Here is a 12,675-nt window from a genome sequence, read left to right as displayed (position 1 = left end):
ATCTCATATTTCTATTCTGCTCTCCATGCTGTCTGCTCTTAGAGACATGTCACTCAATGAGAAACTGAGTACCAGTCAGCCCTGCCCTCTCTTACCTGAGCAGACCACAGAGGCTGTGTTTCCATGGGCACAGGCAGGAACACCCAGGGCAGTCACAGGGCAATTCCACAGGAAGGACTCAGACCCTGAGCAGTGAAATCAGTCTCCCCAGATCTCATCTTCTCCTTCCACAAAGTATGCTCCCTTTGGGGTGGAGATTGCCACTCCACAGCCCAGCTGATGGCAAACAACATTGGCATTGGCCATATTCCAGTGGGAGGCACAGAGTGTTCTCCAGCCTCCAGAGGTCTTCATCTCCACTTGACCTTCACACTGAGAGCTGCCATTTTTCATGAGCCTGACTTCTGTGTACTCTGGCAGGAGAAGACAGGATTTTAGTAACATCTCACATTTGTTACCACATCAGAATGTGCAAGATGGTTAAAGTCCTGCTGTGAGTCTCACCTGAGCAGAGAACTTGCACAGTCCCTCTGTGTTGGCAGCTGCCTGCAGGACAGGCCACTCTGGGGCAGAACCAGAGTTCAGGTTCCCATCCCTTACACTGGAACTCTTCAGCCCAGACCTGTTCACTGGCCTCTCTGAGGGACAGGTCCAAGAGAAAAGATGCTGCCTTGCCACACCCCAGCTCTGCACAGATGACCTGGGCAGTGGGTAGTATGAAATTCCCATAAGGTACTGGAGTCCATCCTCCTCCAGAATTCACTTCCACTCGTCCAGAGCAAGGTACACCTCCTCCATCCAAACGCACAAATCCTGTGGAAGAACGTAACCAGTACAATTAGTATCTAGGGTTGGAATTGGGAGATATATGTCTCAGGAAAGCTGTAAAATCTTTTCTTTTCCCAGGAATGAATTCAATGGTGTCAGAATGGAGATTGCCTGAGCAAGTGTCTGAAGACAACTTTAGGAGGAGGAATTTGTAAGGTCAGTTCTAAATGGCTGACTCCAGAAGTTATATACACAATATACATATTGTGTATTTATATATATTGTGTATATAATATGGACATATTATTCTATGTATTACAATATATTTAACTATGTGTCTGTGTCAGTCTACCTCCTTTTTAATAAGCCCTATATCTATTCCCTGAATTTGAACTCAGTGTACAAAAAGACTAGAATTATTTTTTTACTATTTTAGCCTCAGGAATTTCCAGTTCACAGGTAGTAATTCCAACTAAGTTAAAACTTGTTAAAGAATGAAAAAATTCGAAATGTAACCAAAAATGACAATTTACATTAATTTCTCATTTAGATATGAGAAAAGAGCCCACAAAATAGTGTGAGACAGAGATGAAAAGTAGGTTATGATGACTAAGATAATCTGGGTTCTTTATACCATTCTTCCCATTAAAGAAGACAGAAAGAGAATTTAGAAGTAGGATCATCTGGGTGAGGTGGCATAGGCCTATAATCCCAGTAGGTAGGGAAACTAAGGCCAGAGGATCTTGAGTTCAAAGCAGCCATAGCAATGGCAAGGTGCTAAATAACTCATTGATCAGTCTGCTACCTTCTAAAAAAAATACAAAAAAAACGTCTTGGGGATGTTGCTCAGTTATTGAGTGCCCTTGAGTTCAATCCTTAGTACCCACTCCCAAAAGAAGTAGGACCAGAAGTTGTGAAGAGATTTGACATGCATATTTGCCTTTTTTTGTTGTTGTTTCAAGAGATCATTCTGTTACTAATATGTAGAGTTGGAAGAAGCCATTAGACATCTATTGAAGCTTATCAGGAAGTGATTTTGAGAATCGGTTCAGATCTTTGGGGTGGCATCTAACTACAGATTTGCAATTGTAATGTAATAGTAGGTTGGTATCCTGAAGAAGGAAATCCTTTCTCTGGAAAATAACATGTTCAGTAATTTTTCTATTCAAAGTAAGTCATTAAAATGGAATTTACTGAGTATGGATAAAAAATGCCTCCGATCGGGAAAGGATAAAAATGCAGCAGAGAGGTCTTCAAAGGAGACACAATCTGAACTTTCTCCCTAGTCCTGATATTGGAAAGAGGTATATAAAGACGATATTGAGAGTCTGCTTCTCTGTTTTGTTATTCACAACACTAGCATGTTTTCAGAATCTGTCATGTTCCAGATGTGTTTTTAGGTGCTGGGTATATATATTTAAAGAAAATAATGTCATTATCTTTGCAGAGCTTTTCATCCAGTGGGGAGAAACCCAATTTTAAGCCATCTGAAGTTTGTGAACCATTGGGTGAAAAAAGAAAGAAAAATTGCATCTGCAGAAATCTATTGATTCATATGAATTTTTCTCACTGGAGTAAATTAAAAATTACAGTCATACATATCGTTGTCATATCTTTAGCTCCATAGACACATTGCTCCCCTGGGCATGTTTCAAGTTTCATATGAAAGTATCATCCAAGGGACCTTTTCTTTTTCTATTCTGACTTTGTCTAATACCTCAACCTTGAGTCACTCTTGAAAATCATTTTTCTCCTTTTGTACAGGAGGGGTATACTGAATTCACACAATGTACACAGATTGCCCTTTCAACACCAGGGTCTTAAAAGCTGCTGAAATAATCCTTATGTGCTCTTTATCAAACTTTGAAGGTAATCCCCCACATACTGTAAGCTTCCTCTGTCTTCTTTGGAAAATTCTATTTGTCTTCCTGTCTCATTTTTATAAAATTTATTTGACAATATACTCTTCTTGTATCATTATTTCCATTAGATATAAATAATATATTTTCCCTATATCTAATCATCTTTATATTTCTCTTCACTTTTATCTAAGTAAATTTAAACTAACTGATATCTACTGACATAATGTACATATAAATTTCATTAATTCATGTGCTGATGTATGTATATATGCATTTCTTTGTCTCTTCAAATCTTTTCATTTCTTTTTTTGAAAGCTTCCAAAACACTTTCTTTTAGCTCTGTGAAATGTAGTTCCTTATTGTTTTCTGTAGCCACCCTCCTGTACCACAGTGCACCAGAACTTTTTGCTCCTATTTAAGAAAAACCCATTAGTCATCAATCAGTCTGTTGCTTTTCATTCCCATTCCCTACACTCTCTAGTCTATGGTAACCACATGTCTACTCTCAACCTCTATGAGGTCAAAGCTGAACAAATAAATTATAGAACTCAATAATACAATAATAACTTGGGCTTAAATGACATATATAGAATATTCCAACCTGTAATGAGAGAATACACTTTCTTCTCAGCAGCACATGGATCCTTCTCTAAAATAGACCATATGCTATGTAACAAAGGAACTCTTGGCAAATATAAAAATGTAGAGATACTACCCTTGCCTCTATCAGATCATAAAGGAATGAAATTAGAAATCAATGATAAAATAAGAAATAAAATCCACTCCAACACCTGGAGACGAAATAATATGCTAATGAAGGAACAATGTGTTAGAGAAGACATAAAGGAGGAGATTAAAATGTTTTTAGAGGTGAATGAGAACACAGATATAACATATCAAAATCTCTGGGACACTATAAAAGCAGTTCTAAGAGGAAAGTTCATTGCATGGAGTTGATTTCTTAAAAGAAGAAAAAGTCAACAAATAAATGACTTAACACTACATCTCAAAGCCCTAGAAAAAGAAGAACAAATCAGTGCCAAAAGCAGTAAAAGACAGGAAATAATTAAAATCAGACCTGAAATCAATAAAATTGAAACAAAACAAACAACTGAAAAAGTTGACAGAACAAAAAGTTGGTTCTTTGAAAAAAATAATTAAAATTTACAGACCCTTAACCATGCTGATGTAGAGAAGGAGAGAGAAAACTCAAATCACTAACATAACGTGATGAAAAAGGAAATATTACAACAGACAATACAGAAAAAAACAGAAGATAATTAGAAATTATTTTGAAAACCTGTACTCCAATAAAATAGAAAATATTGAAGGCATCGACAAATTTCTTACAGTCATATAATTTGCCCAAATATCAGGATAATATATATAATTTAAACAGATTAATTTAAGTGATGAAATATCAGACACCATCAAAAGTCTACCAACCAAGAAAAGCTCAAGACTGGATGGATGCACAGCTGAAAACTACAAGACTTTTAAAGAAGAACTAATACCAATACTCTCCAACTTATTTCAGGAAATAGAAAAAGATGAAACACTTCCAAACTCATTTTATGAGGCCAATACCACTCTGATTCCAAACCCAGGCAAAGATACATCAAAAAAAGAAATCTATATCTCTAATGAACATAGATACAAAAATTCTCAATAAAATTCTGGCAAATCAAATATAAAAACATATCAGAAAGATCATGCACCACAATCAAGTAGGATTCATCCCAGGGATGCAAGGTTGGTTCAACATACAGAAATTAAAAAATGTAATTCATCACATTAATAGGTTTAAAGATAAGAATCATATGATCATCTCAATAGATGCAGAAAAAGAATTTGACAAAATACAGCACCTCTTTATGTTCAAAACTCTAGAAAAACTAGGGATCATAGGGACATATCTAAACATCATAAAGGCTATCTATGCTAAGCCCCAGACCAATATCATTCTAAATAGAGAAAAAAATTGAAGGCATTCCCTCTGAAAACTGGAACAAGACAGGGATGCCCTCTTTCAGCACTGCTATTTAACATAGTTCTTGAAACACTGGCCAGAGCACTTAGATGAATGAAAGAAATTAAAGGGATACAGATAGGAATAGAAGAACTTAAATTGGCACAATTTGTTGATGATAGGATTCTATACCTGAAAGACCCTAAAAGTTCTACCAGAAAACTTCTATAACTAGTAAATAAATCAGCAAAGTATCAGGATATAAAATCAACACCCATAGATCTAAGGCATTTCTGTATATCAGTGACTTATCCTCAAAATGAGAAATGAGGAAAACCACCCCATTTTCAATAGCCCTCCCCCCCCAAAAAATAAAATAAAATATTTGGAACTCAACTTAATAAAAGAGGTGAAAGATCTATATAATGAAAATTACAGAACCCTAAATACAGAAACCAAAGAAGACCTTAGAAGATGGAAAGATCTACCTTGCTCTTGTATAGTCAGAATTAATATTGTCAAAATCACCGTACTTCCAAAAGCACTATACAGATTTAATGCAATTCCAATCAAAATTCCAATGGCATTCCTCATAGAAATAGAAAAGGCAATCATGAAATTCATGTGGAAAAAATAAGAGACCCAAAAGAGATAAAGCAATCCTTAGCAGGAAGAGTGAAGCAGGTGACATCACTATACTAGACCTTAAACTATACTACAGAGCAACAGTAACAAAAACAGCATAGTATTGGCACCAAAACAGACTGGTAGACCAATGGTACAGAATAGAGGACACAGAGACTAACCCACAAAACTACAATTATCTTATATTAGACAAAGTTGCCAAGAAGATGCCTTGGATAAAAGATAGCCTCTTCAACAAATGGTGCTGGGAAAACTGGAAACCCATATGCAACAAATTAAACCCATTCCTATCACCATGCACAAAACTCAACTCAAAATGGATCAAGAACTTAGAAATACAACCAGAGAACCTGCATCTAATAGAAGACAAAGTAGTCCCTAATCTCCATCATATGAAATTGGGGCCCCAACTTTCTTAATAAGACTCCTATAACACAAGAATTAAAATCAAGAATCAATAAATGGGATGGACTCAAACTAAAAAAGTTTCTTCTCAGCAAAAGAAACAATCTGTAATGTGAGCAGAGAGCCTATATCTTGGGAGCAAATCTTTACCCCTCACAAATCAGAGCACTAATCTCTAGAGTATATAAAGAACTCAAGAAGCTAAGCACCAAAAATTACAAATAACCCCATCAATAAATGGGCCAAGGACATGAACAGACACTTCTCAGAAGATGATACACAATCAATCAACAAATAATGAAAAAATGTTTATCATTGCTAGCAATTAGAGAAATGCAAATCAAAATCACTCTAAGATTTCGTCTCCCTCCAATTAGAATGACAGCTATTATGAATACAAACAACAATAAGTATTAGCAAGATGTGGGGAAAAGGGTACATTCATACACCGCTGGTGAGATTGCAAATTGTTACAGCCAGTATGGAAAGCAGTAAGGAGATTCTGTGGAAAATTGGGAATGGAACCACCATTTGACCCAGCTATCCCTCTCCTTGGTCTATACCCAAATGATTTAAAAATAAAATAGAGGGACACAACCACATCAATGTTTATTGCAGCACAATTCACAATAGCTAAGCAGTGGAAGCAACCTAGATGCCCTTCAATAGATGAATGAATAAAAAAAATATGCATATATACACAATGGAATATTACTCAGCAATAAAAGAGAATAAAATCATGGCATTTGCAGGTAAATGGATGGAGTTAGAGAAAATAATGCTAAGTGAAGTTAGCCAATCCCAAATGCCTAATGTTTTAATTGATATAATGAGGCTGATTCATAGTGGGATAGGGAAAGGGAGCATGGGAGAAATAGACAAACTCTAGACAAATAGACAAACAGGGAAGTGGGAGGAAAAGGGAGGGGGCATGGAGTTATAAATGATGGTGGAATGTTATGATCATTATTATCCAAAGTATATGTATGAAGACACAAATTGGTGTGAATATAGTTTGTATACCACCAGAGATATGAAAAAATTGTGCTCTATATATGTAATAAGAATTGTAATACATTTTGCTGTCATGTATAAATAATAATTTAAAAAAGAAATTAGAAGACAATAGCCTCCAATTTCCAAAAGACCCCATGGAATGTTTTCTGGGAGAGGGATGAAGTGCCACATTAATTTCCAGTAGGATATGGATAAAGGTGAGGAAGTAGTATCAACAAAGACCACTGGGACTATGAGAAGATAAATCCAAGAAGAAAACAAGAGAAGCCCCACCCCACCCCACCCCCATCTCATACAAATTCCTCATAATGTTGAGATGAGAAGACTAACAAATAGCTTTTCAACAGGATTGTTATTGGGTCCATGCCTTGGAGAGACTTCTAGCTCTTCTTACCCATCCAGGTAATCATGCATCTCTCCCCCAACCCTCTTCTTGCTCTGCTCATGATGAGATTTTATCAATACCTCAAGGTCACTTCACTATACTCCTCTGACCGCAGTATTTACATTGATAAATAGTCTACTTCCTTCTTTCATTAAACCTCTACTCCTCCTTCAGTTATCAAACTAAACATGATTTCTCTTTTCCCCAATTCACACATTTCCATAGCACCTTCATGACACTCAAATTTATGCATGGTTGTGTTGTCAGTTGGGAGTGGAAAATCCATGAAGACAGTGGTGGTGTTTTCTTTCTGTGTCTGTCCTCCTGCCTGGAATTAAGTTTCTACCTACAAATCACTTGATTTCTTTCCATCAACAAAATGACCTGCGAGGTTGTCTATATGGTGTAGATGGATTTCAGATTCTCCAAATTGCTCCCCCATTCACTTGAAAGTGTGAGAGAGATGAAATGTTACTACTAACCTCTGTTTCTTCATCTGAGATAAATGCTTACTGTGTTACCTATCATCAGATAATAGTGGCAATTAAGCCTGTGGTGGGGTGGGAGTGTAGGAACAAAGTGATACCACATAGCAAGCAATGTGCACAATTGAGGTCCAATCATTCATCCTATCACTAAGGAAATACAGTTTAATTGATATAACTTAATACTGCATGAGCTAATTTCTAAGAATGGTCATCAGAGTATAACTTCATGCTCCCATATTCTCAGTTCAATCTCTGGTTCTTTTCACATAAATTGCTATTATCAATGGTTTCCTTATGTCTGCCTTTGAAACAGAAGTACAACATGTTGGATCAAGTAATCTCCATCTAGTTTTCATTTTGTAGACTTATTTCAACTCATCCATTATGTTTAAATATGTGAAACTTTCTTAATAACAACCTACAGGCATATGGCAAACACACAGAAATAGACAGTAGGTCACCTGTACATGTGATATGAGCTTCCTCCTTTGCAGAGCAAGATTGGTGTTTCCAGGGGTCAGAAGGACACTGCCAGAGAGAGGTATCAGTTTCCCGACAGTGGATTTTATCCACCCATCGGGGTCTAGAACCTTCCCTGGGAGGAACCAAGAAATCTAGGGTCCCAGTGTCCCCACAGCCAAGCTGTCTGCAGATCATGGACAAAGTCATGGGTTCCATAGGGCTGTTGCAGATGCTGCCCCAGGTGTTGTTGTAGAAAACCTCCAGCCACCCAGCACACTCCTGGTCCTTGCTCACCAGCCTGAGGTCCAGGAACTCTAAAAGCAAGAGGAGGAAAACAGGGCACGGGTGAGCATTAAACTGTAACTGCTATTTTTTCTTCATTCCTATGTAGTGAGTACTCATTGCCGATTCTGATGAACAAGTGCCCACTAGGTGGAAGACTGAAATTTTTTTTCACTTTAATTCTTTTTGCTAACTTGTATCTCTATTTCTGTTTCTACAACAATGTAATATTAGCAAATGCATAGGCAGGAACACTGATGTGGGTGTTTATTCTGCAGAAAGTATCTACTATCTTTATCTACTATCTGCCATCTATCTATATTTATCTACTATCTGATTAATCATATGACAGATCCTAGAAAAGGAGCATTAACAGAGTGTTTGTTGTAAGGACAAATGAGGCAAGGCACCAAAGATAGCAGGAAACAGTTTTATTTGGCTGCAGCCAGGTTCAGAGGGCACAGCTTTTGCTTCCAAGTTCAGGGAGTTTCAGAATTTTATACCCAGCATGTAAGGGGAGGGGCTCAGAAGTTCACAGTCTGCAGAAGTTCACATAAAAGCAGCTTTTTCTTTCACTGTTTTGGGCAAGATAACCTTCAAGGAAAATACCTGAGAAGAGGATATCTTCTTCTCCCCTTTCTTTTCTCCTCCTGCCAGCTGTTACCATGGAGCCCAATTGTAACTTATCTTAAAAATACAGACATCTCTGTGAAGCCCCAGCTCAAGGCCAGAGGCCATGTTTGCACACTTCTTCAAAGAACTATACTGGATATGTTTGTGAAAAACTAGTAAGGGGGTGTCCAGCACCTGGAGTGCTGGTATCTTCTCGGCCAGTAGCCAAGTAAACAGGGCGACATGAAAATAGGAAATTTATCTACATTGAACTTTTTTGCGAGACTCTTTTGCTGACAGTTCTAAAATCAGTCTGGGTGAAGATTTCTGGAGAGGCCCAGTTAAGACTTTTCAGTGGAGAAAGGGATTGCCACTTTAGGGTGGCAGAATAGTGGAGCTCCAAATATGTCCACTTCCTGATCCTGAGAGCCTGTGGATATTTTACCTCACATTGCAAAAGGGCTTTTCAGACAAGATGAAGACAAGGATCCTTTCTCTAGGCACAGTGGGAGATGCCTGTTGCTTGGAAACTGAAGCAGAAGCATCCCATGTTCAAAGCTAGCCTCAGCAACTCAGTGAGGCTCTATGCAACTTAATGTGACCCTGTCTCAAAGTAAAAAATAAATAAAAGGGCTGCGGCTGTGGCTCAGTTTTTGAGTCCTTTGGGTTTAATCCCAGTACCAAAAAAAAAAAAAAATGTTTTCACTGTGAGATTATCCTGGTGAATCCTAAATAAGATGTGTCCAATCTAGTGACATCCTTACACTGTATCCGCAAAAACAGATAAGCCTTTCTGGCCCTCATCAGAGGGAGATGTGAATACAGAATTATGAGAGGGTTGAGGTGTTTTGGTTTTGAAGAAGAAAAGGGTCAAACAAGGAATTCAGGCAACTTCTAGAAGGTGAAAAAGGCAAGAAAGTGAGTCTTCCTGAGTTTTAGCTGTTTCAGCCTACTGAAACCTCGTTTATATCCCAGAGAGACCCAGGTCAGGTTCTCACCTACACATTGTAAGATGATAAATTTGTGTTGATTTGAGTCATTCAGTCTATGGTAACTTGTTACAGCAGAAATAGAAAATTAATTCAGTGGGTCAGGATGTTTCACCCCCATGTCACAGAACAGTGATGACTGCTTTAAATGACACTGTAGATAATGACTGTGTAAGGGGACAGTGATGAGATGGAAGGAGCAGAAGATCAGCTGCTGCAGCAGGAAATAGAAATACCTCATCTTCTCTTTTGTTGCAGGGACAGGAACTATGAGCCTCCCCCTTTTCCCTGTCAGCAACTACTAAACCCCTGTGCTAGGACTCAAACACCATCCTGCGGACCTTCTCCTGCCCACCCCCACCTGTGCACAGTGTGCAGCACAGACCTGAGCAGATGACCCCTGCATCCTCCTTGTGACTGCAGTTGTGCTGTCCCCAGCCCTGGGAAGGGCATTGCCACACATGGGCCTCCTCTCCTGTGCAGTTCAGCTCATCCAGCCAGATGGGCCCTGATCCCTCTCCAAAGTGAGCAGAGACGGTGGCCTCCAGGGCCACTCCACAGCCCAGCTGTCTGCACACCACATGGGCATCACTCAGGTCCCAGCTGTCATCACAGATGGAGCCCCAGGAGCCCTGCTGCAGGATCTCCACTCTCCCTGCACAGCGACTGCCCCCGTCCACCAGGCGGAGCTGTCTGCTGTCTGAGGAGAGACAGGGTCATGTCAGTGGGCATTTACACAGGGAATGGGAAGGCTCAAGTGCTGGGGGTCTTGCTCACCTGAGCAGTTGGCAGTGTGGCCCTCTGAGGCTGCAGAGCCTGCTGGGTCAGACCAGGAGTCATTGCACTGGGGCAGCAGCTGGGTCTGGTTTCCTACAAAAGGGATTAGAGAGCAGGAAACTGATTTAAAGTACCTAATAATCTACTGATGACATCTGAGGTGAAAGCTATAACAAAGAAGTATCAATTTCCTTTCTTCAGAACTGATTTTTTAATGGAGACTTCTGCTTTTCATTATGTCAAAGTTTTTTTGTTTTAAGCCTATACTTTGAAATATATCAGTTGCTGTTGAGAGCATTGAATAGCTCCCAGGGCCACATGATTTTTGAAGTCAAGTTTAGAGAAAAGAAAAACTACAATCAGCTATATTGCCCTATAGGAATTTTTTATTCAAAGGTAGTAGGAGAAACTCTGAAATCTTAGCATGTTTGCCTGATTTCCCTGGGAATACACAAGTACAATTTAGTTTGGGCCAAAGAGGTAGAATTTTTTAAACATCTTGATAACTGATATCATATTTTGTGAACTGAAAGTAGAGTTTTTCTTTTAGATGATGCCTTTTTTTTAAATAGGATCCATATCTATCCACTGAATGTGAACTCCGTATACAAAAAGATTATGATTAATTTTTCACTATTTTATGCCCTGAAACTTTCAATTCAGATAATAATTCCAACAAAGATAAAATTTGTTAATGAATGAAAAATTCAATATGTATCAAAAACTGACAATTTATATTTATTTCCCATTTGGGGATGAGAAAAGAGCTCACTAAATAGTGTGAGACTGAGCTTATTGTAACTAAAGTAATCAGGGTTCTTTATATCATACTTCCTATTACAGAAGACAGACAATTTAGAAGTAGGAAGTGAATTTATACAGAGATTTGAGCATGGTGTTTTGGTTTGTGTGTGTGTGTGTTTTTAAGTTATTACTTTGTTTCTAATAAACAGTTTGACAAATCCATTATGCATCTATTGAAGCTGATCAATTTCAAGTATAGGTTCAGACATTTGGGAGGGCATTTGATTACCAATGTAAAATTGTAATATAACAGTAATTTTGTGTAGTGAGGAAGTTCAGCAAGGAAACATTTCTTTTTTTTAATTTTTTTAATATTTATTTTTTAGTTTTCGGTGGACACAGCATCTTTGTTTGTATGTGGTGCTGAGGATCAAACCCAGGCCGCACGCATGCCAGGCGAGCACGCTACCGCTTGAGCCACATCCCCAACCCAAGGAATCATTTCTTAAGAGAATACTTTGTGCAATATTTTTCCCTAACTAAACCATCAAAGTGGAAAGACAATCAAAAGCATTAATCTACCTTATTAAAATTGTTACTTAAAACATTATAATTGGAATACTCCCTTTGCTCTCTAAAGCTGATGTACTAACATGAAGTGTGGATTCCTGAAGTCTTACTATATTGGTAATTTTAATTTATACCATTATTATAGAGGAATAATGATAAACATTTTCTTATAGAGTCAAAATTCCAAACTGAATTCACTAATCTTTAGGAGGTTATGTTTTTAAGAATATGAGACCTACAGGTACATCATAAAAATCAGCCAGCAATACAGTTATCCAGTGACAGGAACAACAAAGATCAGCCTCCAGAACAGAAACCTGACTGGCTGAAGGCTCTGCCTGTGGATACAACAAGTCTCCTTCTCTGTGAACTCTGGTTTCCACTCAGTTCCACCTTCACATTAAAGGTCAACATCAGCACCATCAGAGAGGGCCACCAGTTTTGCATGACTGATTGTAGTTTTAGCTCAGATAGAAACAGAATCTTGCCTTCATTGTCATTATTTCCTTTTTATTTTCCTTTATTTCATTCTATATGGCCCTTTTCTAGCATCCAAGAGTTAGAATTGCTCAGCTGAGATAGAATAACATTACATCCCGGTTCTATCTGAGATAATCCACTGTGATATCTGAGTACAGTGTCCTCTAGATAAAATATTAAGAGGGCATCTTTGTCTTAGGCACTGAATTCTATTGCAATA

The 12,675-nt window shown here is 38.2% G+C and overlaps 1 pseudogene; it reads right to left on the bottom strand.

Moving 5' to 3' along the window:
- Positions 1-12,422, bottom strand: part of LOC113177481 (antigen WC1.1-like) — a 210,489-nt pseudogene extending 198,067 nt beyond the window's left edge.
- Between the last annotated feature and the right edge of the window lie 253 nt (positions 12,423-12,675).

This window comes from Urocitellus parryii, chromosome 5, assembly GCF_045843805.1.
Source record: "Urocitellus parryii isolate mUroPar1 chromosome 5, mUroPar1.hap1, whole genome shotgun sequence".
In the NCBI taxonomy this organism is placed as follows: Eukaryota; Metazoa; Chordata; class Mammalia; order Rodentia; family Sciuridae; genus Urocitellus; species Urocitellus parryii.
The sequence above is the reverse complement of the archived record's forward strand: the minus strand, read 5'-3'. Positions and strand labels throughout refer to the sequence as shown.